This window comes from Astatotilapia calliptera, chromosome 16, assembly GCF_900246225.1.
Source record: "Astatotilapia calliptera chromosome 16, fAstCal1.2, whole genome shotgun sequence".
Taxonomy (NCBI): domain Eukaryota; kingdom Metazoa; phylum Chordata; class Actinopteri; order Cichliformes; family Cichlidae; genus Astatotilapia; species Astatotilapia calliptera.
Window position 1 is genome coordinate 5,004,580 of NC_039317.1, and position 6,576 is coordinate 5,011,155.

Here is a 6,576-nt window from a genome sequence, read left to right on the forward strand (position 1 = left end):
ACTCCCTCCAGAAAGCAACAAAGCAAAGCTGATAACAGAGAAAATTGTTGATTTTATAGTGCTTGATGACCATACCCTTTCTGCTGTGGAAAATGCTGGTTTTCAAGGCTTAATGGAGCATTTGGTGTTGCCAAACTGCCATTTCATCTCCAAGCAAGCTATCCCAGAGATGTACAAGCAGTTGTCTAATTTCCTCTCTGAATGTTTGGAAAGTATTCCCACGTTAAACTTAACAACTGATATTGGGATCTTGGACGTCTGTCCATCGTCATTTCTAAGTCTGACCACACAATTGACAGACTCAAGTTTTACTTTTACACTATAAAAAAGCAGTGTTGCAGACTAAACAGTTTCATGGTTAGCACTCAGGAGAGTCCATCTCTACAGCTATGGAGGAAATGTTGGAAAGAAAAAATTCGAAGAATTAAATCTACGTTATTTTGCAAGACAATGCCAGCAAAGGTAATGGATCAGCAAGGAGTTACAAGTTTGGGATGCTTTGAGCACACGTTGCAAGTCGTGGTGAATGAGGGACTGCTAGCACCAATGTAGTGGATGTGACGCTGTGGTAGTTGGAAGAAAAATAGTGGGTCACCCTCAACACAAGCATATTCACGTTTAGAGGACATTTGAATGGAGCTGAATATGCCACCAAGAGGAGAGTGTGTGTGTCAGAAACGGTGACGTCATTCTAGATTAGATAGACTTGTCGTTCAGTAGATACACCACCAGTGCATATTAGAAAATATGCTGCCTGTGTCATGAACCGAAGTTCCGTGCGCAAGCTGGACCCAGAAGCAGAACACACACACCAGGGTAGGAGGTAATAAAGAAAGCAAATTTATTATAACTAAAGGTGTCCCGTGAGGGTAGCCGAAAAAACAACGTATGGAACCAGAAGAAACCGAGGGACTGGGGAGGTGAACTGCGCAGGGAACGCCGAGAGCGGGGCTGTGAGAAGGGAGGTAGCCGGGCTGAGTGAACCAGAGGGGGGAGGGCTCCAAAAGGGTCGAGACGGCGAGGCTGATAGTGCTTCCGAATCTCAGGCGGACAGGTGGACAGGCAGGTGGCTCGCAAAAACGCCGAGTTGTGATCTGAGTACACAGGGTAAAACAGAGTCAGTTCCAATGGACAATTTGTCATAAGGGGTTTTTTCCCGCAGGTGTACGTTACCGCTGAGAGGCGACTACGGACTGGCGTGGAGCAGCAGGTAGGGCAGGATTAAATAGTCCACCTGGTGATCGCCTGGGATGGGATGCAGGTGTGGGGTTAGCAGCCACGCCCGTGGGCGTGGGCATCCCAACAGCACCCCGTACGCCGGGCCGCGGACCATGACAGCCTGGCTCAAAATAGTACAGCAAAGTATGTTGAGATCCATAAAATGGACATGGAATAAAGAGCAAGAATGAGGGCCCAAGTTTAATCACCCTACCTGATGATACATTTAATATTATCATTTGGCTATTCTTATAATTTCAGGGACTTCACAAGTGCAGAAACCTCAAAACAATCAAAAGCTACTTTAATGGTAGAGGTATGGAACATGGACGAGGTTTTGAGGAGAACTACTCATGAAAGAATAAAGTTACGTTGAAACCAAGCACACCATTGTTTTTCTTGTGACATTACCAATAAGTTTGATGTGTCACATGGCCCTCTTTCTATTGAAAAAACAAAAGTTGTATCCAAGATGGCCGACTTCTAAATGGCCACCATGGTCACCACCCATCTTGAGGAGTTTGCCCCCTCACATATACTAATGTGCCACAAACAGGACTTTAATATCACCAACCATTCCCATTTTATTACGGTGTATCCATATAAATGGCCCACCCTGTACATTAGATTCATCAGAGTGACATAATGTTTGGCATTCTTGGAGTCAGCAAAGAAGACTCCTCGGGTAGAATCTACAAGCCCAAGAGACTTGAAAGTGTTTTGGATAAAATCCCGAAGGAAAACACTGTAAATCCTGTGCCTCAGTGAGCCAACCATTCAGCGTTCAGACAATCCACTGCTGTACTGGAAAGTCAACCAACCTCGATTGCCCACTCTGGTTTCTACAGCAGCTAAATTTCTCTGTGCACCTACAACAAGTGTGGAGAGTGAGAGACTCTTCAGTACAGCCTCTATTGTTATTGATGAAAGGAGAAGCAGCCTGACAGCTGAGAAGGCTGAAATGCAGATCTTTCTAAAGAAAAACCTCCCTCTAATGTTAAAGTGGACACGTTACAAAAGGGTTATTAAAAGAATGAGCTTTTTTTTTCATTCGAGTTTGGGCAGCTAACGTTTTATCATAAAAAAGTGGTATCGTGCCATTCCTAGTTAATAGCATAGGGACTGGGCAGGTAGTGAGCTGAAGAGTGGACAGACGGAAATCGGCCGAAAGGGGAAGAGGAATCAAGAGGGTGTTCTCAAATAAACAGAAGCCTGAGACACATACCAGAGGAACCAGTACAAGGTTGAAATCACCAGAATGCTAAAGACAACTTAAACTAAACTGTCAAAGGCGCTTGCAAAGAAAAGCGTCTGGACTTCTTTAAGTTACTTGAAGACGTTTCACCTCCCATCCGAGAAGCTTCTTCAGTTCTGAGGTCAAATGGTGGAGAGTCCCAGATATAAACCTAGTGGGAGTAACCCCCCACAGAGGGACAAAAGGACCCCCTGATGATCCTCTAATCGCCTGAGCCAAGGTGTGAAACTGGGTGTGGGTCCCAATCAGCCAGAGTATCGGGTGCGTTCATTGTGAAACCTGGCCCCACCTTATCATGCGAATTCCTGAGATCAGATTGCCCAGGATGTGAGTGGGCGTTAAGGCGTCGTAAACCACCGCCTCTGTTCAAAGATGGTCGCTCACAGTGGACATAGATGGCTTCTTTCACTCCTCTTTCAAACCATCTGTCCTCTCTGTCCAAAATGTGAACATTGGCATCCTCGAAAGAGTGTCCTTTATCCTTAAGATGCAGATGGACTGCTGAGTCTTGTCCTGTGGAGGTGGCTCTTCTGTGTTGTGCCATGCGCTTGTGAAGTGGCTGGTTGGTCTCTCCAATGTAGAGGTCTGGGCATTCCTCGCTGCACTGTACAGCATACACCACATTGTTAAGTCTGTGTTTTGGCGTTTTGTCTTTCGGGTGAACCAGTTTTTGTCTGATTTTTTCTCAATGGGCCCCTTGCAAAATGTTTTTATACCTTTCCACTTCCTCCATGTAAAGGTTGGCTACAATAGGTGACACCTCAAAGGAAGAGTACCCAGCCACTGGTACAGATATGTGGACGACACCTGGGTCAAAATCAAGACACAAGAAGTGGAATCCTTCACTGCGCACATTAACGCTGTGGATAAAAACATCAAGTTCACCAGGGAAGACACAAAGGACGACTGTTTGCCTTTCCTGGACTGCACTGTGCACATTGAAGAGAATGGCAACCTCAACATTGAAGTTTACCGGAAGCCCACACACACGGACCAGTACCTCCTCTTTGACTCCCATCACCCTCTGGAACACAAACTTGGAGTAATTAGGACCCTACACCACCAGGCAGAACATGTTCCCTCTAAGCCTGAAGGAAAAAAGAAGGAACACACACGTGTAAAGGAAGCACTCAAAACGTGCGGCTATCCTAAATGGGCGTTCTTAAAGTCAGCAAAGAGGCACAGAAAAGAAGACCAGACACCAGCGAGGGAGGATAAGAAAGACAGACGCAACAACATTGTCATCCCCTATGTAGCCGGTGTATCGGAAAAAAAAACTCAGGAGAGTTTTCTCCAAGCATGACATCCCGGTGCATTTCAGACCAAGCAACACACTCAGACAAAAACTGGTTCACCCGAAAGACAAAACGCCAAAACACAGACTTAACAATGTGGTGTATGCTGTACAGTGCAGCGAGGAATGCCCAGACCTCTACATTGGAGAGACCAAACAGCTACTTCACAAGCGCATGGCACAACACAGAAGAGCCACCTCCACAGGACAAGACTCAGCAGTCCATCTGCATCTTAAGGATAAAGGACACTCTTTCAAGGATGCCAATGTTCACATTTTGGACAGAGAGGACAGATGGTTTGAAAGAGGAGTGAAAGAAGCCATCTATGTCCACTGTGAGCGACCATCTTTGAACAGAGGCGGTGGTTTACGACACCAACTCTCTGCCATCTACAATCCAGTTTTGAGATCCCTTCCCAGACGCCTTAACGCCCACTCACATCCTGGGCCATCTGATCTCAGGAATTCGCATGATAAGGTGGGGCCAGGTTTCACAATGAGCTCACCCGAAACCCTGGCTGATTGGGACCCACACCCAGTTTCACACCTTGGCTCAGGCGATTAGAGGATCATCAGGGGGTCCTTTTGTCCCTCTGTGGGGGGTTACTCCCACTAGGTTTATATCTGGGACTCTCCACCATTTGACCTCAGAACTGAAGAAGCTTCTCGGATGAGAGGTGAAACGTCTTCAAGTAACTTAAAGAAGTCCAGACGCTTTTCTTTGCAAGCTCCTTTGACTACGATGACCTGGATGACTGGGAACCTTCACAGACTTAAACTAAACTGGTTACCACATCACTACAATGTAATAATCTGGCAATCAATGAATGAGTCCTTTTATTCAGGCAGTGATCAATGGATGTTGCAGGTGTGCCAGCGAGAGGCCAGACTGGATAGAGAGCACTCCCTCCTGGAGGACATCACACAGCTGGAAAGACCTGTCTGTATTCACATGCTCACAAAAAATGGGTAAAAGGGGGAGAGAAAGACAAGATGAGAAAGAGGAAGAAAATAAAGAAGAAAGGAGAAGGATAGTCCTGTTAGAGGAGGATAAAAGGGGGAAATCTAGGAGCTGACAGGCACTGATTGACAGCCTGGCTCTAATGGATATCTACTCCCTTTTCAGAGCACAATCAGGTGAGGAGAGTGTGAATCATGCAGAACCCAGAGGTTCAGAGGCTACCTTCAGGTCCTGAACACAGGTACTTTCATGCAACAGAGCACAAAAGCAATGTTGGAGGGAATGAAACTTGTCCATTACAAGTCATGGTTGTACATAAGGCATTGTAAAAGGTACCTTTTAAAGTGAGCTGAATGGTTCCTAGTATTCCTGGGTTTTAGTCAGACTTCTACACAGAGATCAGTCCAGAAAAGCAATACTGCAACATCACAAATCATGCTCATGACTTCTTTTTTGGTTAGACTTCCTACTAGTATTAGATATTTAACACAAGGTATTAAAATCTAGGTCGATATGTAATCATTGATGTCACTCATGTATCTGAAATGAGTTTTAAAAATATCTGAATTGTCTGAGTCATGTCCACTTTTGAATAACTAATGTGTTCTTGTACAATCTAACAGGTCCAATTGTACACATAAGTGGGTCTGTATGGAAGACTTTTGTTGTAATGAAGAATTCCTTCTCTGCGCTCCACCTAGGCTGTCAGATGTATCCAGAGAACAGTTGCCTTTCCTCCAAGACCTCACAGTGCCCATCAATTTCTAACAGAAGAGTTTGCCCTGATGTCACAACATCGATTTTCCTTAAGCTCTCTCTCTTTGATCTGAACTGCCATGTTGCTCTCAGAAACAAACACTTGAATAATACCTGCATTTTTATATTGGATTATGTTGGTTAGTATGTTACCCACTCCCTCAAGAGGTGTGCTTATTTTTGATCACCTAATTTGCACTGCTTATGGTGGATGGCTTGCATTCATACATTTATGGATTTAAAAAAAATAGCATCCCAATAGCAGTGTGCTTGTGGCCTCTGTAATATGTACATGACTGAAAAAAATGTGGACAGTTTTAACACAGACTTTCTGTATAGTACAAAGCACTATGAGCTGCTTCCAGATATGAATTTACTTTTTAGATGAATGCCTAATGTGTTTGGAAATGTGAGATTGCTTGTAATGTGTTTATATGAGTTACACTACAGTCTCCTCAGTCAAAGGAGCTTGGAAAGAAAAGCGTCTGGACTTCTTTAAGTTACTTGAAGATGTTTCACCTCTCATCCGAGAAGCTTCTTCAGTTCTGAGGTCAAATGGTGGAGAGTCCCAGATATAAACCTAGTGGGAGTAACCCCCCACAGAGGGACAAAAGGACCCCCTGATGATCCTCTAATCGCCTGAGCCAAGGTGTGAAACTGGGCGTGGGTCCCAATCAGCCAGAGTTTCGGGTGAGTTCATTGTGAAACCTGGCCCCACCTTATCATGCGAATTCCTGAGGTCAGATGGCCCAGGATGTGAGTGGGCGTTAAGGCGTCTGGGAAGGGATCTCAAAACTGGATTGTAGATGGCAGAGAGTTGGTGTCGTAAACCCCCGCCTCTGTTCAAAGATGGTCGCTCACAGCGGACATACATTGCTTCTTTCACTCCTCTTACAAACCATCTGTCTTCTCTGTCCAAAATGTGAACATTGGCATCCTCGAAAGATTGACCTTTGTTCTTTAGGTACAGATGGACTGCTGAGTCTTGTCACATCGAGGTGGCTCTTCTGTGTTGTGCCATGCGTTTATGAAGTCCACTTCAAAAATGTCTTCAAGGAAACTTAAAGAAGTTCAGATGCTTTTCTTTCCAAG

General features: G+C 45.0%; 1 long non-coding RNA gene across 1 annotated transcript; it reads right to left on the reverse strand.

The window, feature by feature from the left end:
- Nucleotides 1-827: 827 nt before the first annotated feature.
- Nucleotides 828-1,394, reverse strand: LOC113008435 (uncharacterized). Its single transcript, XR_003270019.1, has 2 exons — nucleotides 1,174-1,394; nucleotides 828-1,094 (listed from the first exon to the last, which is right to left on the reverse strand). It is a non-coding gene; the product is annotated as an uncharacterized LOC113008435 (long non-coding RNA).
- Nucleotides 1,395-6,576: the final 5,182 nt, after the last annotated feature.